Source organism: Panthera uncia, chromosome F1 (assembly GCF_023721935.1).
Source record: "Panthera uncia isolate 11264 chromosome F1, Puncia_PCG_1.0, whole genome shotgun sequence".
Lineage (NCBI taxonomy): Eukaryota > Metazoa > Chordata > Mammalia > Carnivora > Felidae > Panthera > Panthera uncia.
The window spans coordinates 33310903-33333006 of NC_064813.1; the positions used below are offsets into that span (position 1 = coordinate 33310903).

Genomic DNA, 22104 nt, shown 5'->3' on the forward strand with positions numbered 1-22104 from the left:
GGAGAAAGCCTTAGATGCAATGATCAACAAAACTCAACCCCCGATCTCCCAGTGCTTTGAGCATAGATGGGGAAGGCCAGGAGGGAGGGAAGTATAAAATACTTTCAAAATGGTTTGGAAACCAGACAGGGCCACTGATAGGCGGGGAAGAAGAGGAAAGAGCTGTCCAACCACCTTCCCTTGTTTTTCTTTGCCTGTGCTCTCCTAAAAGACTGTAGTAGAGCCTTGCTACCCAATGTTTGGCTTAGAGACCAGCAGCATCAGCCTCATTTGGAAAATGCCTAGAAGTGCAAAATCTTCGGACCAAACCAGGCCTACGGAACTAGAATCTGCATTTTAACAAGATCCAGAGGGGGTCACGTGTTCATCGAAGTTTGAGAAGTGCTCATCTAGGGTGCAGAGCATTTAAACAGCTGGCACAGCCATGACCCTCCCCAGCTGTGCCCCCTGCCCCGCTCCACGTTTGCGAGGTTCTCCTGGAGGCGACTTAGTGCAGCATTTAAGTCTTGCTGTCGGTTCTTCCACCAGTGTTGACGGATAACTTCTCCCTCTTCTCCTGCGCTAGATCCCCTCCCCCAAATCCCTGACTTTCTCACCCCTGCATTTCACTTGCTGCTCCAATCCCTTCTATTCCAATAGCCCGATTATAAGAATTGCCCTTGCCACTCAGTCCCCTCAAATGTCAAATTCTCTCTGGCACTGCTGGACATGTTAAGGAGAAGGAATTATCTTTGTGGTTAAATATAGACGGTGACCCTCTCCCCCCCCACACACACCCACCCCAATCCCCTTGAGTCAGAATCAGCAGCAAGGGGAACAGAACAGAGAGAATGTTTTGCTTCTTCAGATGGGAAGGTATTGATCAGGTGGAGAAGAGAAACAAAACAAAATATAAAAACAGGAGAGAAAGCAAAGGCATTCAAGTCTCAGATGAAGCTGGTCTGGATACAAAGGGTCTGTCTCACTAGATGTGGATTTCACCTTCAAGTACAAAATGCAAAATGTGAGAGAGAAGATCTGAGAAGCCGAAGGAAGCACTGAATACTTGGCCGTTGCAATAGGAGACGTATGAGCTGTGATGACTGAAAATCAACTCAATAGTTTTCCGAAGTAATTTTAATACAAGGAGAAAATGTTCTAGCCAGATCAGAAGTCAGAGCTGTGCACCACAGACAGCCTGATGCAAAAATGAGGCTACCTTGTGGAGAGAAAGGTAGCCTTTCCCCTTCAGGGGGAAAGAGTAAAAGTCTCCCCCCTTGGTGTCTCAGAAAGTGTACCATGAGTTTTGCGGGTGCTTCCCATGTGTTATTTCAGTTAATGCTCCCACTATGAGGAAGTAATATTCATCTTATTTTATAGGTCGGCTTAAAGAGATAAGGGAAATTGCCCAATATCCATATACACACATCTATTGAAGGCATATACATCCAGCTGATCCTCAATATTCATGGATTCTGTATTTGAGAATTCGCCTCCCAGATAAAATGGATCGTAACCTCAAATCGATACTCATGGGGGTTTCACAGTCATTTGAGGACATGCATAGTGTGAGGAAAAATGAGAGTTGCCCAAAGTGCACATTCTCAGATAAGGTTGAATGAGGTGATTTCTCCCTTCACGTCTCAACTCTCATACTGTAACCCAGCGTTCTTTTCATGGTCTGTTTAGTGCCACATTTTTTATGTTTGTGCTTTTCTGTGGATGATTTCACTGTGTAAAAGGGCCCCGAGCACGATGCTAAGTGCCAGTGTTTCTAAGCGCAAAAAGGCTGTGACGTACCTTCTGGAGAAAATACGTGTGTTAGTTAGATAAGCTTCACTCAGGCATGAGTTATAGTGCTGTTGGCTGTGAGTTCAATGTGAACAAATAGCAAAATATAGTAAACTAGGTGCCTTGAAACAAAAACGCACATGATAAAGATTAGGTGTTGGCCAGTGGCTGAAGCTGTCACGGCCAGGGGCTCACAGGAACCTAACCCTGTGAGTCCCCTAGGAACAACAGTTCTGTATTTGCTAAGTCATGTTCATGGCAACACTATAGGACATAAAAGCTGCGAATAAGGAGAGTCAACTGTATTTTTTTCCACTCTCGTGTAAAATTACACCCACGCACACACACACGTATACATTTATCTTTAAGGACACTCCTGGAACAGAAGACTTTGAAAAACCATTTGTGATGGGAGGCAAGACCTCTAAAGAACCTGCTCAACGACCTTTAAGAAGAAAAACTCTGAGTAAATGTCAGCTTTTGTTTCGTTGGATGAGGCTGTAAATGTGGGGCCAGAGTTGAGCCATAGGCTCTGGCGGTGCTCCTTCTCTGCCCTCTCCTTCATCAGCTTCTCCCCTGAATATGTGTTGGGCACATGTTTTGAAAATTTTAGATTGAAGACGGGCTAAATCATGAGTCTGCCCTATATGCCCGCAGGTCCCTGTCCCACACTGTCCCCGTGACTGTGGTTGGAAACTCAAATGGGTCACACTCTGATTCCATACTCTTTCCCCTATGTCTGCTTACCTCCGCCTTATCGGGGAGCATTCTTCACCTTGGATTCTAGAATGCTGAGGAATAATTACAAAGATCTTGTCACCCTCCTGTTGAGCACAAGTCACTTTCCTCTGGTTCCACGAGCGCTGTCTTCTCACCAGGTCATCCTGAAACAAAAATGGAAACACTTGGAAATTCCATGTTTCAGACAGTAATAGTGGATGTTTTCCTAAGGACTGAAAAGTATCCTACAAGCTACAAGTAGCACATGGCTACTTCTATGGCTTTTCCACATCTTATGACGAGGTATGTTTAATATCTGTATTGTTTCTCTTTTCCCTAATTTCACCGCACTCATCATATCTCTGGCTACTGTTCTTTTTCTCCCGTACAACGATTTTCACTTCTTTCCATTCAGTCCCCAGCTCAGTGTGTTCTTCCACCCCAACAAAGTTTCAAAAGCACAACGTTTCAAATTCCGTGAACACCTTTGATGCCTTATTTTCCACCAACTCTCTTTAGCCTTTGACATCATTAACTATGTCCTCATTTTCTGAGCACTTGTGGAAGGAGAAAATAAAACTTAGGGCAATAGAATGCTAGGGCAAAAGGGCTCCTAGAGACCATAGATCAAACCGCTCAGTTTGCAGGGGAAGAAGTGAGTAACTTGCCAGAAATCATGGCTCCAGATGGTGGAAGGGTTCCAGTACCGACTCCCCAGTAGCATCTGGTCTTTCAGGCTGCAGCTTCTGCTATTCCAACGTGGTGTCCTATCCAAACATTATACAGGTCTGACTCCGGCCAACTCCATGATTGGCTGGGCTGGAGTACGTTCAAGGTGATAGATCTATCCTTTCTGTCATTTTACTCTCCTCTGCCTCCCCGGGGGCCTCTACCCCTCAGGCTGGCCTTTTGCTGATCATGACACCAGAGAATCAATACCAAGAAGAGAAGCAGATTGAAAGTGCCAGGCGGAATCCTTGAAAATGCCACGGTGCATTGATAAAGGTAAACTGATTAGAACTTTGCAGAGTTGAAGACCTTTGGACCTTTATTCTGTAGAGCAAAACAGTGGCTGTGCTGTAAAGGAAGGTGCACGTGGGGGTATCTCCTACTTAAGCTGTGCACTACCATTTGCCCAGATACCCCAGCCAACTTCCTGTGTCTGCTTCTAATAAGTATCGTGGGTCCTTGCACGTAGAAAGGCACACAGTAAAGGTAAAAAGACAAGACTTTTAGAATGAATAGGAAGGAAGGAAGGGAGGAAAGAAGGGAGAGGGAAAGAAGTGTCAGCTTAAGTAATCCCCGCAGGTATGGCTGTTGCAGGGGTGGGGCATTCAATTCAGGGAAAACTCCCGCTCCTTATGAACAACAACTAAGAGTCCTGGACTCCAGCTTCTACGTGTAAAGCTGCTTCTTTGTCCTGAGCCTTTGGGAGGACTCCTCATACTGATGGAAAACTGGGAGGAATCCATCATATCACATACAGGGCACCATGAGATTCAATTCCTATAATAAGCAGCTCACTGCTCACACCATGGCTGTCTCTCTCTCTCAAAAATAAAGAAACACTGAAAAAAAAAAAGAATTTCTACAAAAGGGGGCATCTGGGTGGCTCAGTTGGTTGAGCGAACAATTTCGGTTCAGGTTGTGACCTCGCAGCTCCTGGGTTCTAGCCCCACGATGGGCTCTCTGCTGACAGCTCAGAGCCTGGAGCTGCTTCAGATTCTGTGTCTCCCCCTCTCTCTCTGCCCCTCCCCTGCTCACTCTGTCTCTCCCTCTCAAAAATAAATAAGCATTAAAAAAAGAATTAATAATAAATAGCCCAAAGCTCTGGCAGGGCACAGATATAACAGAGTTAAAAGACATATCTTTGTTTCTATAAACCCCTACAGTGCCCTCAGAATTTGAAAGGAGAAACCGTGTTGAAGGGTGTTCCCTTTTTTTCTAACTGGCTAATCTTTTACTAATGGACTTTAAATATCATAACAGCTTAATCCCTGTTGTCCTTAAACTTTTTATTTCTTTTTTATTTCATTTTTATAGGGCAGCCGAAAGCTAGATTTTCTTTATTAAATTGAAGGGCAGAATGCAATGGGAAAATGTTTTGCTAGATGTAAAACACCCTACGAATGTTAGTCATTAATATTGTCATTTATTAGCTAATGCGGATTCTCATTAGGAAGAGTTTGGTGAGTCTGTCTCCCACTTAGCCACCCTCAGCATCATGTGCTGTTATTTTATGATGTGGAATAAGATGGGAAGAGAGAGGAAGAAATAAACCTTCCATATGCCACACACTATCAGATTAAAAAAAAAAAAAAGGATCTCTATTTAAAGATTTCTTCATTCAGCAAATATTTATCTATTTTTTAAAGTGTATTTATTTATTTTGAGAGAGGGAGAGAGAGAATGCAAATGGGGGCAGGGGAGAGAGAGAGGGAGGGAGAGAGACAGAATCCGAAGCAGGCTCCGTACTGAGCCGGAGTCAGACGCTTAACTGACTGAGCTGCCCAGGCGTCCCAGAAAATATTTATTGAATAGCTATTTCTGGAAGCAACACAGAGGTGAGTTAACTAGTCTACCCTCAAAGACCTTAGTGCATTCGAAGAAGAAGACACTTTTTAAAAAATTAAACAACAGGGGCACCTGGGTGGCTCAGTTGGTTAAGTGGCTGACTTCGGCTCAGGTCATGATCTCACGGTCCGTGAGTTCAAGCCCCGCGTCGGGCTCTGTTCTGACAGCTCGGAGCCTGGAGCCTGTTTCAGATTCTGTGTCTCCCTCTCTCTGACCCTCCCCCGTTCATGCTCTGTCTCTCTCTGTCTCAAAAATAAATAAACGTTAAAAAAAAAATAAAAAAAAAAAATCAAACAACAAATTTGTCGTTAAAAAAAATTGTGTTCAGTGCAATGAAGAAAAAGAGCAGGTGCCGGGGAGAATGTAACAGGAGGCCTTAGTTACACAGGGAGGGAGGTTCAAGGACGAGTAGAGTGCCTAGCACTAGAGCATGTGCTAGATTGATATTTATTGAGTGAATGGACAAGCAGTAAATGAATTAATTAAGGGTCTCTGCGTAAGTGATATTTAAGCTCGGAACTGAAAGAAGCATAGGAAGGAGCCAAGAAAAGAGCTTGGGACTTTTAAAGAACGGAAAAAAAAGCCAGGAAGAGGATGAGCCGGGAAGGTGATGTGAAGGACAGAGGCAGGGGGATGGTGGATCATACAGAGCTCCGCGGGCCACTGGCACAATTTTGTTTTCTCTTGTTGGCATGGCTGGCCCGCGAAGCTTTCTCCCAGGAGTTAACCTAATCTGATTCGATCTCTCAAAGGATCGCTCTGGCTGTTGCTTGAAGAACGAAGGGAGGGTTGGGACCTAGGGGCCCACAATCAGAGACCACTTAACCAGCTGTTGTAGGAGTCTCGACTAATGACCCCCATGGCGTGGCCCAGCATGGAGGCAGCATCGATGGAAATGAGCAGACAGACTCATGAGGTCCGTTGAATTTAGAATTAAGAGACCTTCGATAATTGCTCGGGAGGTGATGGAGAGATCAGGCTGCCTGGAGAATTCTGGCTGGGGCGACTGAGTGGATGAACCGGTGGGGAACACTGAAGTGGTTTGGGGTGGGTGGTGGTCGTAATTTCAATGTGAGAAGAAAGGAAACATCGCGGTCAGATGAGAGCAGCATGTTGGGTCCAGGGAGTGAGATGGGCGAGCTCTACTGTGCTCACCTCCTTTTTCCTCTGCGATCGGTGTTTCTCAATACGTCTTTCAAAAGCACCTGTGTGGAATGCAGTTCTACCAGCTCTGACTGGACAGTGTAGCACAGCACATGTCTCGTCTCTGGGATCAAGGACACCTGAAAGGAGGAAGCACTCTTTTCATTTGCAGGGGTTTCGAGACTCCCCCAAAGGCCTGCGCTGTGAAATTCACTAAGCTAGGATCGGTTGTTAGCTCTTCCTTAAGCTGACCCTACTATCTCTGCATGGCACCCTCCTTCCCACGATTCTTTCACTTCTCATAACATTTCAGGGAACCTCTCGATTAGGTGACAATAGTCATTTTTTTAAGTGTGTTAAAATACACGTAACGTCCAATTAACCATTTTAACCATTGTCAAGTGTACATACAGCTCAATACAGCTAGTATCAAGGGCATTCACTGTGGCACAACCGTCACCAGGGTCTGTCCCCTGAACGCTTTCCGTCTTGCAACACAGAATCTCTGTCCCCGTTAAACAATAGCTCCCCATCCCCGCCCCCCCCCCCCCCACACACTAATAGCGTTTTTTCGCTTAGCTGTAACAATTTTAATCGCCCTGCAAAGGGAGATCTCCTGTCTTGGCTGGGACAGATTAGGCCATAGGCAGAGGAGTGGCGAGCCAGCCAGCTAGGGCTTTGTCCTGGATGAGCATCAGAAGTTCCTGAATATGCCAGGTGGAAAAGAACAACGGAACTCCAAATGGGAACCAAAACGAGGAGGAGTCAGAGCCCAGCACTTTGCGAAGTTTTCTCCCACCATCAGGGGGCGACTTTCTGTGCCTTCCCAGATAAAGCTTCGGCATTGCTGTGTTTTCCTGTGACCAGCTTTGTCGAGATACAATTCACATAACATACAATTCACCGGTTTAAATTGTACACTTCGATGGTTTCGGTGTATTTACGGAGTTTGCAGCCGCCACGCCCCGTCAATTTTGGGACACTTTTATCACCCCCAGAAAGAAACCCTAAACCTATGAGCAGTCACACCCGACCCTCCCATCACCCACAGCCTGACTGCCTGGCCGGAGGCAACTATTAGGCTACTCTCTTTGTTTATGAAGTTTATGATTTGCCTGTTCGGGACACTTCGTGTCAAGGGAAGCCCACAATATGTGGCCTTTTATGACAGGTGTTTTGTTTTAACAGAGGAACGCATTGCTCTCTGGCGAGCATTTCCCTTAGTGAGCGGTGGAAAACAATAGCCCTGACCCCACATCACAGCTAGGCAAGCTGGCAGAATCGCAGTGTTGAAGGGGCTGACTGAAACGCCCCCTCCCTTGGGGTCCCCCGGGGCAGAGGATCAGGGTTTCCGAGCTCCCTATCTCATCATCCTGTCAAAAAGCATAAATGCCATCCCTTCTGTCCCCGGGGGAGTCCCTGGAGCTCAACGCTCCAGGTGATGGGAAAGCCTCGGGCCTCCAAGCATTTCAGGTCCCAATTCTCTGCCCTTTATCATCGGAGGTTATCCTGGAGGGAAGAGAGACTCAGGTTGACGCTGTGAAACAGGCCTTCCAGCAGGGCCAAGGGACCAAACGGCCTCCCAAACGTCTCACGCGGGAACCACCGGGAAGATTCCGCCCTAAAAATATTCTTGGGCTGGCACAGGAATTCCTCGGATAGCAATTCTTTTCTTTGGGTAAATCATAAACTCGCCCTCCACGTGTTTAGCGCTTCAGTTTACCAAGCACTTGGGCACATACTGCCTTTGCAATATCTTTCATTCTATTAGTTTTGATAGAGCACTATCCATCTGTTTCCTTGTAACGAGATTGTTGAAGACGAGGGGCTTGGCCTCATTGGCGCTCCCAGAACACTTTCCGCTTACCTCTATTACAGCACTTAGCACCTTTTATTATAGCTATTTGTTTACACAGTTTACTTGCCCCGTTAGGCTGTGAGGTACCACAGAGGGGAAGCTTCCAGACCCGGCACACTGCAGGGCACATAGTGGGAGGACAGGAACCAATGGCGGCGCTCCCAGCCCCTCTCGCGGGAAGAAACCCAGGCCTTATGCCTGTAAAGATATCAAGGGATTGACCGAAGAACTTGTTAGCTTCGGACTCAGGGCTTTCCGCTTTGCAGAAGTGCTTATAACGGGCCTATGTTTGCAATTTACAAAGGGCATTCACATACATTGTCTCAAGTGACCTTCATAATAGCCTTGTAACAGAAGTACACCATCTCGGAGCGTTAACAAATAAGGAAACGGTCTCGGAGATGTCAGGCAATTTACTGGGCAAACCAGCCTGAAGCGAGGGCTTGGCAGAACTGGATTTAAATGCTAGTTCCGTCCCTTCTTGCTGGTGATTTAACCGAGCCGTGGTGACTTCATGTCTAAAATGGGAATTGTAAACCCTGCCTTGTTGAAGTTTCTGAGATTTATAGATAACGTAAATACATCGCTTGGCTTATAGTGAGCCCTGAATGAATGGCGACTACTATTGTGGCTAGTTGGAAATTGGAAGCTAAAAGTTACAGCTGCATTTTTTAAAACAGCCCTCTGGGGGTGCAGTACATTCTTTTAAGGTAGAAATACCCAGGGATGGATAACAGTTTAAGACTGGAGCATCAGAGCAGAAGGTATCAGTCCAGTATTGGGGAGGCGATACCAGTGTTACAGAAGGGAATCTTGGAGATGCAGGGGAACAAAGGTAAACGTTACTGACCTCACCATTCTCTTTTCGACGTAGTTTTAGGGCGCAGGGAGCAGGGAGGCGGGCCAGCTAGAGTATCCTGACGCTGTACTGCATAGCCTACGACCCCCTATAAATCCTTTAGGAGAGCAACCTCGAACCTTGACACACAGAACCTGTGGCCTCGGCCATCATCGTTCCCCAATGCCTTCCTTTCTCTGTTCCCCTCTGTTCCTCGGGAGGAGAACATTTGGCAAATTCCCACACTCCCTTGAGGCCGGGTGAGCGGCTTTCCAGATTGGTTATGAATCAGAGAAGCATGTGCATTTGTTTGACTTTGATGTGTCAACACTTGTCTGCATGTGTCTCCTTTTGCAATGTTTGGAAAGCGAGAGTCTAGAAGATGAAGTGTTACCTCTTGCCTTGGCCACACTTGGATTGAATAGCCTAGTCACTCTGAATTCATTTGGTGTTTATGGGAATATCATATGTAGTTCTGTCGACATTCCCTAACCATTATAATGCAGTTACCGTAGATAATGCTCTCCTAGTGCAATATGTTATCGCCATTTTAACAACCTGACATACGATCGGCTCCTATTATCACTTAAATGAATCCATTAAGCAGCTAGAGGCTTCCAGGAGTCGGATATGAGAGCGTCAAATGGGCAAACCTGTGCCACTTCCAACAGGGCCGACCTCATCAGCTGGAGGAAAGACTCGTTCCACCCGAGGGTCACCCAGCCAGCTCGCCCAAGGACTTGGGAAACCGTGCCCTTCAGAAGCTGAGTTAGTCCCCAGGCCCCGAGCTAGGAGAGAAACTCCCACCTTATTACACCCTTCTTTAATGTACAAAAGAAATGTTGGTGCCTAACAGCAAGGCAATGAGATGTAATCAAATTCACAATTCTGACTACAGAGCTGAGTAGTTTAGGTCTGAGGGAGGCAGCAAATTATACAGAGACATGAAATTGTGCCTGAAATTACCACTTGCTTGCGGGGTTTGATTTGAAGGATAATAATAGTGTCGACTAACATTTGTAAAATGTATGAGGTTTACAAACCCTTATCACATACGCTGTGGTCTATTTGCTCCTCAAAAGCACCCAATCATGTAAAAACTGTTATCCCCATTTTACAGATGGGGAAAGGGAGTTTTCCCTCAAGTCAGCGTCACAGGATTATATGAGGAGTAAACAAAATATCGGAGGTAAAATGTGCTTCGGTAAGCACTCTCCATACATTCTCTTATGCCGAGATAGTCCTCAATGGAAAGGGTCCTCCATCCAAAATTCTCTCTCCGTCTACCCTGAACTTGATCCCAAACCCCCCACCATTCAGTCAACGGTCCGATTGGTATTGGATCCCTGTGACAGGTGCATCATAGGAGTCTGGCACCTTGAGTCCGTTTTTATAAACTGGCCGGTGATGGGAAGAGCCAGGAACTCGGGGACCAAAAGTATTTGGTATAATTAAAAAATTCAATGTCACGATGAATGGAGTTTCAGTTACTATGATGAACCACCAAATTAATTTTGCAGGAAGTGCCCCTTAGACCACCAAACAGTGAGAAATCCCAGCACTCTAAGAGGTTGGGGTCAGGAGAGAGTCTGAATTTCAAAATTAAACAAGGGAGGGGCGCCTGGGTGGCTCAGTTGGTTGAGCATCCGACTTCGGCTCAGGTCATGATCTCACGGTCTGTGAGTTCCAGCCCCGCGTTGGGCTCTGTGCTGACAGCTCGGAGCCTGGAGCCTGCTTCCGATTCTGTGTCTCCCTCTCTCTCTGCCCCTGCCCCGCTCATACTCTGTCTCTCTCTCTCTCTCTGTCTCTCTTTCTGTCAAAAATAAATAAACATTAAAAAAATAAAATTAAACAAGGGAAAGTCTGTCCTCAGTGGGGATAGCATAGACTTTTTTTTTTTTTGAAAGACCATTTTTTAGAATAGTTTGAGGTCCACAGCAAAACTGGGAGGCAGGTTCAGATATTTCCCCTATACCCTCTGCCCCCCCCCACCAACACACACACAGCATGGACTTTAAGTGCCAGCTTCCAGGACTCAGGGTAAGATAGAGCACGAAGCTCTCATGGGTAAGAAGAGACGAAGAGAAGAAGGAACCCAAAGACACAGAGGTGGTTCTGCCTGGCCAAAGCCTAGAGCAGATAATCCCAAGACAGGGGAGCCATAGAGCCCAGAGGAGAGTGGGGCTCCTGGGGGAGCAGGGACCCACTCTCTGTACACTGTGTAAGCCATCCCGATGCCAGCTGGGGCTCCAGCCTCCTCAAAGCTTTGGGTGATTGTGCCTCGACCAATTCAGTTCCAAGGTTGAATGCCTCCCTCTAGCCCTCTTCATTCTGGGCAGCCATTCTTGGTTTTGTCTCTTGCTTGGAGTTCAATATCATCCTATTCACTTGTTTTTCTTTTCTTTTCTTTTCTTTTTTCTTTTTTTTTTTCTTTTTTTTTTTTTTTTTTTTTACTTTCTTTGAGGATCTGTGGGATCATACAGGGGGTGGAGGTGGGGTCACGGTTCAGAGTGGTTCCTGCTCTACTGTCTCTCCTTATCTCATCGCTGAGCCCCTCATGCCCTTTACCCCACTGCCCTAAGAAACTCACGGGTGCCTTGAGTGGCTCAGTCAGTTAAGTGTCCAACTCTTGATTTCAGCTCAGGTCATGATCTCACGGTCCTGAGATCAAGCCCTGAGTTGGACTCCATGCTGACACTGTGGAACTTGCTTAGGATTCTCTCTCTCCCTCTCTCTCTCTCTCTCTCTGCCCTTCTCCTGCTCTCTATCTCTCGAAAGAAAGAAAGAAAGAAAGAAAGAAAGAAGAAAGAAAAAAAGAAAGAAAAGGAAAGGAAGGGAAAGGAAAGGAAAGGAAAGGAAAGGAAAGGAAAGGAAAGGAAAAAAAAAAGAAACACGGAATCAATGTGTGACCCTTCCCACAGCACACAGACCCCTCTGCTTCCCTCCTGGGACCAGCCCTGTCAAGTCAGTTTCCCTTTTGTAGCCCCGAACTAACTGTTCCCAACCTTGGCCGCCCCTGTCTTGGGGAATCCTGGTGGATTTATATTCTCCATCTCATTTCGGCCATTTTTATGTGCTTTTTAATTTTCCTTCTGTAACTCTGTATTTCTTGCAGGGCCAGAGGGGAGAAAAGACGATGGTCAGAGGAAGTTAAAGGGCACTGCAGCAAACTATATCTACTTCACAATCGTGTCCTGACACTAATAAGCTGTAAATGGCATTCACCTACAGACAAATAAACTGGCGACTCTAGTCACACTGCCTTAGCTTCCAGGGGAAACAATATGCAAAATACCTAAGCATCTAGGCAGAAAGGAGCTGGCCAGCCATAGGACCCTGCAGGTCCTGGGGTGCAAGCTCTCTCTCCAGACACTTCCATGCTATGTTCATTTTACAGCACGTCTGAATGAAGGAGTACCGGGGCATGAACGGAGGAAAGCAAATTCAGTGCTCCGCCCTGGATTTGGTGGAGATGGAGGGAGGTGCAGTGGTGACCCCTGACAAAGGGGGACCTCTTGTGCAAAGGGAACATTCCCTGCCCAGTGGAGCAGGTCTATCACAAAGAAGCCTGGAAAGGATGTTGCCCCCTCTGCGGTTAATGGGGTAAAAAAGGGTACTTCCTCAGCTCTGCAACCTGTACCATCACATAAATTGAAACAGACAGAATTACCATTGATACAAATTAAAAACAAATAAAAAGGGTACACAGAGCTGATTCTGAGAGTTCAAACTCCATTACCCGCTGATTTACTGAGCAGTGACCTGTGATTGTGGGGAGGGGGGTGCAGGAGGAGTGAGGAGTCTCTGCGAATCCCATCAACCCCATTGCCATGTGGCACACCAGTCAATAAGCTATTTAATTTAATGGGAAGCAGTATTGACGAGCCGGAGAAAGCAAGTCACAAAAATGCAGCTGCACAGAGCAGATAAAGTCTTCAACCTGGCCTCACTCTCGGGGTACCCTCCTCCCCCTCAGCATCTCCTCCGGCAGAATCAGAGGAGGGATCCATGGGATTTGGGGGGGCGTCGGGGCCCCAAGGGGACGGTGCGTAGGAGGGATTAGCAGCACCGAGAGACGAAGTCCGTGAGAGGTGGGTTGCAGGGAAGATTGGGAAGAAAATGGGAAACAGATCTTTGGAACTGAGGACAATACTATAAATGAGCTTTCAGAGTGAAGGCAGCCAGGAAGGGGGGAGGCCAGCAATTCTAGAGGGAAACCCAACAGCTGCATCCCAGGAGAATGAGCCCATCTGTTTGTTTTACTCTCTCTTATGGGGTCAGGTCAGGAGAGAAACGCTCCCAGAACCAGAAGCACCCTTTGCCCTCCCACAAAATGGAAGCTGAGAAGCCAAGTAGGTCACACTCGCGTCTGGGGCTGTGGTGGGGAAGGCGAGGGAGATTTTTAGAAAGTGATGGGACAAGTAGAAAATCAGAACTGGAAAGGGCCTGGGAAAGGCCCTAGTTCGGTGTCGCCTCTCCCACCCCTCCCTGGCACACGCACTTGGGGAGAGCAAGGCCCAGAGAAGGGGAGCGAGACCCAGAAGGTAAGGAAGGCGAATGTGAGGGAGCTGGATCCTTTCGGTCCCAGTTCGGTGCGCTGCCCACCACTTTGCAGAGTGTAAGGGACCCAGGAGAACACGCGGGGCTTGGACCACTCCCAGCCTTCGCACATGCGGGGCTTTAAGACAGGCGTTTAGAGAAATAAACAGAAAAGAGCTGGTTGTTAGAGTTGTCCTATAGACTGATATTTATTTTTTAAACAAACATGGAAAGAGTGCGTATTTGTGAAACAGGTATTGTTCTGAGTGTTCTGTGAACGTCAGTTCCTTTCATCTTCAAAATGACCCTGTAAGAGAGGTACTATTTTTATCTGTATTGTGACAGATGAAGGAATTGGGGTCCAGAGGCGTAGCTTTCTCAAGGCTCATCCAGCTGGGATCTGAAGGCAGGCAGCCAGACTCTGGAGTCCATACAAAGTGCTGTGCTATTTCCAGTAATAATAATAATAATAATAACCACCATTGGTTGATTGCTTACCAAGTGCCTAGTGTGCTGTGAAACATTGTATTCTGTAAATATCAAAACAATTGCATGCGGCAGGTGTCATTACTCCCGTTTGACAAATGAGTAAACTGAGGCTCAGACTGGTGAAGAAAATCACATAAATCTCACAGCTAGGAAGTGCCAGAGCCAGGCCTCAGAGCCAGGTCTGTCCCACTACAAAGCCCGTTCTCCTACCACTCGTTGAGCTCGTCCCCTCCATGTCCCCAGCAGAAGAAGGAGGTGCTACCTGCGGCTCTCACACGACCCCCTGGCGTAACCTCATACGTCAGCTTCTCGTACCTGAGTCAATTATTCACCTCGACGTGCCTCCAGACCCTTGTTTGTTGAATGGAGGCACTACCTCTTAGGACTGTTACGAAGATTGAATGATATAAAGGTATTCGTGATTAATGCTTAGCGTGATCATGGTGATGAATGCATCGTCACGTACAACCAGTATGTACAAGGCACGGTTCCGGGCACCGGGGGTGTAGCAGCAGAGATGGCTTCCTGGGTATACAACCTGTGTGGCTGGGTAGAGTCCTGTGTTAAGAAAGGCCTCCCACCTGGGGTTCAGGGCTCTGGTGGTGCTGACTTAAAATTCTCAGTAATTGTATCTTTCAATTTGTATGTTGCAAGTCTGATGGGACAATGGAGCATGCCGAGGGCTTCCAGCCTCAGCCTCAAGTGCAGTCCTGTCTCCCAGAAACAGATGAGGGCCCACTGCTCCTCCCTGCTCTCTGGGGCTCTGAACCCACCTGGTCTCCCCCTCCCAACCTCCATCCAGCAACCAGCGCTGCCCTTGCCCCCCAGCGGGGGTCTGAGTGCATAGCTGGAGAGAGCCAGGCGTGCCCGCTGAGCATGCGGGCTGAGAGCATGACTGAGCATTCCTGCTCCGGTGTCGCAGTGCCAACATGTAACTTGGCAGGTGGCCTTCGTCCATCCCCGATCCGGGTAAAGAGAGCGTCCCAGCACAAAGACTGCAATACCCTTGGGGGTTGCCTGCCCATGATGAATTAGAGTAGTGGGCCTGTGGGAAGGGGAGATGATCTGTTCGACATTTCTGCCTCTGTGTGGCACATTGCCTCAGTCCTGCAGATGGAACCTGGCAGTCCACGGACCTCAAGTGCCTTGAGTCGCAAAGTGGTCATGTGGGCACCAGTGAGGGTCCGCATTGGCTCAGCATCTATGCCTGTGCCTGACAGAGAGCAACTTAATCAGCAAAGAAACACCACCATGAGAGTCCAAGAGAGACTGGAAAAAAAGAAAAAAAAAGCTTTATATTTGACCTTGAACAGCACTTTTTTCCTGCTTTTTTTTTTTTTTTTTTTTTAATTTGAGAGAGAGAGAGAAACCAAGCTAGGGAGAGGTGCAGAGGGAGAGGAGAGGAGAGAGGAGGAGAGGAGAGGAGAGGGGAGGAAAGGAGAGAGAACGTTAAGGAGGCTCCATGTTCAATGCGGAGCTCAAGGTGGGGCTCCATCCCACGACCCTAGGATCATGACCTGAGCTGATATCAAGAGTCAGGCACTCAACCGACTGAGCCACCCAGGTGCCCCATCTCCTGCTTTTTGAATAAAGGGCTTGCATTTTCATTTCGTACTGGGCCCCTGTATTAATTTGCTAAGGCTTCATAACACAATATTACAAAGTTAATGGCTTAGATGACAGAAATGGATTTTTACAGCCCTAGAGGCTACGAGTCCAAGATCAAGGTGTTGGCAAGATTGGTTTCTTCTGAAGCTTCTCTCCTTGATGTGGAGATGACCACCTTCTTGCTGTGCCCTCGCATGGGCACATTTCTCTGTGTGTGCACACTCCTGGTGTCTCTATGTATGTCCAAATTTTCTCTTCTTATAAGGACACCGGTCTGATTGGGTTATGGCTCATCCTAATGGCCTCATTTTAACTTAATTACTGTTTTAAAGGCCCTATCTCCAAATCCAGTCATATTGTGAAGCACTAAAGGTTAGGGCTTCAGCATATGAATTTTGAGGAGAACACGATTGAGCCCGTAATAGCCCCTCAAATTATGTTCCTAGTGTGGTACAGAAGTGGAGAAAATATTCCATTCTCCTAGAGCTTACTTTCAGGAGCGAGGAGATCGGTAATTAAAAGGTAAATATGCAGTGCGTCAGATGGTGATAGGTGCTCTGAGGAACAATAACACAGGGTAAAAGGGACAGAGACTAATAAGGAAGGCACTTGCTGTTTTACATAAAATGACCAGGGAAAGCTTCTCCGATAACCTAACCTTTCAACAGAGACCAGAAGGAAGTCAGGAAATGAACTGGACATACACCAAGATGGCAGGAAAAAAGGACAGAGTTATTAGAATAGAGTCTGGCACACCGTCTTATATAAATATTTACCATCATCATCATCATCATCATCCCCATCACCATAATACTTGTTATTACTTTCCCCGAGTCTATTCTGCTGCAGGTAATAGAGACCTAACTGTCCTCCTCAGTCTTGAATCATTCTGACCACAACTGACCAAGTTCAAGGACTCTCCATCCTGCAGCAGGTGAAGTCTGGGATTAATCTTGCTGTTGTGAGCTCCGGACCTAGTGCGCCCAGAGTGACAGCCCTACGAGTCCCAGGTACCAGCTGTGCCCCAACCAAGTGTCCCATTAATCCCTACTGAATGGGTTCTATATTTGTGACTAAGCTTCCAGGGCCCCAAGACTCCTCTTCGACCCTTCATTTCTCATTCCCATTCTATTTCTTCATAACACCCCTGACGTCCTTTTCTCCAGAGTACTGGTTCTTAACTTGCTGGGGCGGGGGGGGAGGTAATGTTTCCTCCCAGGGATCCTTTGGCAATGTCTGGGGACGGTTTGGGATTGACACGATTTGGGGGGCTGCTACTGGCACTTGGTGTGTAAACCCCGCCCCCGATGGAGACAACAGCTCCCCCAGCAAAGACTTCCCCAGCCCAAAATAGCTGTAGCACCATGGTTGAACACGCTGACCTAGGGTTGATACAGAATGAAAATCCCTGCACTAACTGCCAAAAACAAGACAGAACAGGGGAAACAGGAGGAGAAATATAATATGAAAGATTCCCTTATTGGAATCCCTATTCACCCCCATTTCTTTCCCAGTGACCCGAAAAAGTGCCTGGAGGGCTCCTGTTAACACATGGTCACCCAAGGACCGGCAACCCAGACTCTGGATCTTGCTCACTATCTATGGTTTTAAAGCCCTGCATACCCACTTGGCTGGTCACCCTTCAGTTGGCCCCAAATGGGCTTCAAGGATGCCTTTGGAGACTGATTTTGCGGGACTTGCTACACCCCATGGGGGAACTGACAGCTTGGAATCTCACCACGCAAAATCAGCCCCAGCTCCTTATCCCTTCCCAGAATGGCTTCCTGCTGAGTCCGTCCCAGGGATGACACTGAGGTTGTCATACCAAGAAGGTCGGCCATGTCAGATCGTAGTCAGATCATATCGGTCTGTCACATACACTCCCCTTCCATTCTACACCTGCTTGGGAATTGTCCCTTGAGCACCTTACGTCATAGAGCCCCCACAGATGTTCTTTAAATTGAATGGCACTTCCTCCTTACATGTGGCATGTCTTCCCCTCACGCTGCCTTTGGGCAGTGGGTTGTGGGTGGTGTGGTGGAGGCATAGAGCATTTCCCACTCATAGGTCAGGGGACAATGGCCCAGGGGCCAGCCAGTCGCAACAGTGTCTGAGAGCTTTTGTGATCTTCACAAGGCACGTCCCAGCAACCTGAAGACTCCCTTCAGACAAACTTCTAGAGCAAACAGACAACATCTAAGAGCTGAAAGGCGTCTTCCGAAAGTCACCAGCATCTTGGGGAACTGATGAAGTAGGATCGCTTAAAGGTGGGGTTGGGGGGTGCAGAGAGGGAAAGAGGGCATCAGAGTAGGGACAATGTGTGGTGAGTTTGAAGCCAGGTTATTATACACAAAGCCTGTCGAGTGTCTCCCCGAAGGGCAGAGGTAAACGAGAAGAAGAGAGCATACCCACTGCTAAATATAAAGCAAAAGCGAGGGAGGGGCACCTGGGTGACTCGGTAAATTAAGCATCTGACTCTTGACATCAGCTCAGGTCCTGATCTCGTGTTCATGAGCTCGAGCCCCGCATCTGGCTCCACACTGACAGTGCTTAGGATTCTCTCTCTCTCTCTCTCTCTCTCTCTCTCTCTCTCTTTTTCTCTGCCCCTCCCCCATTCACACGCTCTCTCTCAAAATAAATAAACATTAAAACGTGTTTTTTAAAGAGTGAGGGAGAGGAGGAGACAGGCAGTGTGAGGCAGGTGTTCTGGGCATCCGCTTGTTCCCCACCCTTTGGTTTGTCCTTCTCCCCTCACCCAGAAATGGATGGGCCGCTTCTCAGAAAAAGTTACAGAATTGCCTTGAATTGGGCGCCGTAGCAAGGAAAGTGGGAGGAAGAGATTATGTAACATTTTGCTTAGCTTGAGAAATTTACTTGCAGGCAAGAAACACTGGACCAAGAGTCAAGAGGGCGTAGACCGGAGCTTTCTCACCGCTGCTTTTGGCTACCCGATCCTGGCCGGTGATGAGACCTCTATAAACAGTGGTTTATCCACAATAAAACCATAATAACCACTCTGCCTCCACCAGAGCCTGTTTCGAGAACCAAATGAGATAATAACTGCGAATATGTTTTGTAAACGGTAAAACATTAAACTAGCATTTCCCATAATGTTCTCTGTAGAACATTAATTCCATGGGATGTTAGTGAGATTCTCAAGTCAAAACAAAACAAAACAAAACACAACAAAACACAACAATAAAGTGAAAGGGTTGTGCTGGTTGTTTTAAGCGTGGGATTTGTGAATATCTTTCCAATACTAAATTGACCGTGGAATCTTTTATTGCGGAATATCTTGCATGACTAAAGTTTCAGAGCACACGTTGGGAAATGTTTCCCTAAAGAAAGATAAGGCATGATTCATACTACCCTTGGCTGTTGTATGAACGATAGCAATGTGCACAAGAGAAAAGGGTTAGGTTGCCCTGGCAGCAGGAGGAAGGGGTCCCAGATTTGTTGCTGCTCAAGTAAGGCTAACGCGCAAGAAAAGCGAAATCTGAGAACCCTGCGCTTTCCCAGAAAGTGAAGTGGGTTGAACTGTATCCCCACAAAAGCATGTTGAATCCCTAACTCCCGGCACTTCAAATGTGTCCTCGTTTGGAAAGAGGGGCCTTCACAGACATAATCAGGTCAACAATGAGGTCACTAGGGTGCGCCCTAATCCAATAAGACTGGTTCCTTATAAAAGGGGGAAATTTGGACACAGGGAGGGACAGGCAGTTGGTAACATGCCATGGGAAGATGGAGACAGAGATCAAAGGGATAGGGCCACAAACCAAAGATGGCCAGCAAATGAGCGGAAGCTAGGGCAGAGCCGCGGGCAAGATTCTCCTAACAGCCCTCAGGAGGAGCCAAGCCTGCCCCCGACCTAGATCTGGGACTTCTGGCATCCAGAAATCTGAGCCACAATAAATTTCTGATGTTTAAGGCACCCAGTTTGAGGTGCTTTGTTATAGCAGCCTTGGATATGTAAAGTGATGAAGGGGACGGCATATGTAAGTGATATATAAAGGATGCATAAAGGATAAAGGGGACGGCATACATCTGCAGTGGTTGAGATATTTGAATCTCTTCCAAAAATGCACCCAACTAAGCCATGACAGAGATACGGGCTGGGTGTCTCCTCAGCAGGAGCACCCTACTGGGTCTAGACTTCCAATGCGATTACGGTATCCAGTACCTGGGACGAAGAGATGTCGGAAGATGGGGAGAAGAACACGAGAACTGTTAGTGGCTTGACAAAGGGTGCCAGGTCAACTCCAATCAGCTTTCAGCAATCAATCTTTTGAGAGCCACAAGGGTTATTCCAAGGCATTTTTAAGAAATCGCTTTTTTTTTTCTAAAATATCCAACTCTTACAAATATTTAAACAACATATTGATACGTTTCTCTATGGCTTCTGACAGGGTCAAATATTTGTTCTCTGCCGGGAAGTGTTTTCAGCGCAGTAGCGTGAATGCAGAGTCCTTAAATTGCATTTTCCAGCCTTTCATTTCAGGGGACTGTCATCAGCACGCTGCAGTTTCCCCAAATTTTCCGATACATTATATTGGGCAAACTCACTTTTTCCATAGAGTCTGACAAATAGAAACATAACGTGGACAGAATATCCGCTTCCATTTTGTTCAGACTTCCAGGAAGCTCCAAACTAAATTAAATCCTCAACCTCAGTAATTATTAGAATTTTCACTTCCTCTGTTTTTTATTATTTCTGTTTTCTACTTCTGCTTTAAAGCCTTATTTGATCGTTATGTTTCTGAAGTATGTCTTAGATTATCCTTCCTGAGCTCCACACTCCCAATATCCAGCTGTCTACTATCTATATATCTCTGCCTGGATATTCCACAGAAACTCAAGCCCAGGACGACGTTCAAAATCATGCTTTTACTCTTCCTTCTAAAACAGACAAAGCCTCCTACATTTCTGTCTTGGTGACATCGCTGCCGTTCACTCATTTCCCTAAGCCACATATTTGCGACAACTTGCGTGTGTTTCTTCTTAACCACCCACACTCAAGGCATTATCGTTCTGTTGACCTCGACTACTATTTCCCAGATAAGTTTCCCTGACAGCACGCTGTCTCTGTGCTGCATCTACCTTTATTAAGATCTTCCTGGGGGCGCCTGGGTGGCTCAGTCGGTTAAGCGGCCGACTTCGGCTCAGGTCACCATCTCGCGGTCCGCGAGTTCGAGCCCCGCGTCGGGCTCTGGGCTGATGGCTCAGAGCCTGGAGCTTGCTTCCGATTCTGTGTCTCCCTCTCTCTCTGCCCCTCCCCCGTTCATGCTGTGTCTCTCTCTGTCTCAAAAATAAATAAACGTTAAAAAAAAATTAAAAAAAAAAAAAGATCTTCCTGGATTCCCGCAACATCGCCTAATAGTAAATTTCCCTTCTTCCAACCTAGTCTTTCAAAGAAGTTAATCCAGTGATGGCGCTTGGCTTTTAAAATCTTTCCCAAGCTTGTTCTCATTGTGGAGATGGCTTCAAGTCGCCTTGGCGTGGAACACACGGTTGCCTCTCCGGTTTTAGGTCCTTTGGTGTGTTATTCAAGTTCACACTCAGGCCATAGCATAATATATGTCCGTGCTTACCTGTAACAGACTCAGGACCTTCTGTGTGGGCCACACACTCACATCCTCAGACTCAGGACTCTTGGCACAAAACCAGTGCTCAGCTTTCCAGCCTCAGGTTCCAACATGGCATTCATACACATCTCCACAGTTTCAGTAATTTATGCTGCAGACATTTTGAGTTGCCTTCATTTTCACGATGAGAATCAATTCTAAACATATACAGTCTCTGAGCCTCCTTCTTCTGGGTCAGTTGCACTACCATTAAATATCTCAACAGCTCTTATTCAACCAGAAATAACAGTTGTCTCCCCAAGATAGAGCGTCAGCGGAAAAATAAATGCCAAACCGTTGAACCTGCTGTTTTCTTTTCCTTGAATGGCATTTTCAAATCCAATTCACCTGGATAATCCCTCGTCATTCTGAGGCTCCTCTCAAGCCTCCCTTCTTCCTCTGGAAAGGTTTTCTGGCTTCTCTTTAAGACTTACAGAGCGATCTTGCCTCTGTGCTTCTAACGTGTCCTATGCATAGTTCTGCTATCTTATCACACTGCATCGTAATCGCCTGTCACCTTTGTCTGTGCCCACCACTACCATGACCACTAAATTCCTTGAAATTTAGTGGTCCCTTGAAAGCAAGAACTGTTTCGCACCACTTCCATCCCCGGAAGCTAGAATAGTGACTATCACCTAATGTGAATTCAGTAGAAAGTTTGGGCAGGAAATGAGCAAATGAGAGTCTTCCTGGAGTCATATGAATTCTAACAGGTAAATAAAAAATAATGACCTTTAAGATTTAAAGCAATACCAACTACAGCCAGTCGCAATTACTACTGATCTACTTCACGGCAAAGTAGTTCGTGTCTATGAATATGTCTACTGCCAGTGCGATGATGTTCCCTAGGTAAATCACATGTAATTAACTGAAATTTACATTTTCTTACTTTTTGTACAGCAAGGGCTTAGGATAAATCACGGGCAAGGAAGACATGGTCTCTG

General features: G+C 46.8%; 1 long non-coding RNA gene across 1 annotated transcript; it reads left to right on the forward strand.

Moving 5' to 3' along the window:
* The first annotated feature begins 2418 nt into the window (after nucleotides 1–2418).
* LOC125925329 (uncharacterized) lies at nucleotides 2419–12159 on the forward strand. The gene is made up of 2 exons (XR_007458784.1): nucleotides 2419–2793; nucleotides 12019–12159. It is a non-coding gene; the product is annotated as an uncharacterized LOC125925329 (long non-coding RNA).
* The last annotated feature ends 9945 nt before the right edge of the window (nucleotides 12160–22104 follow it).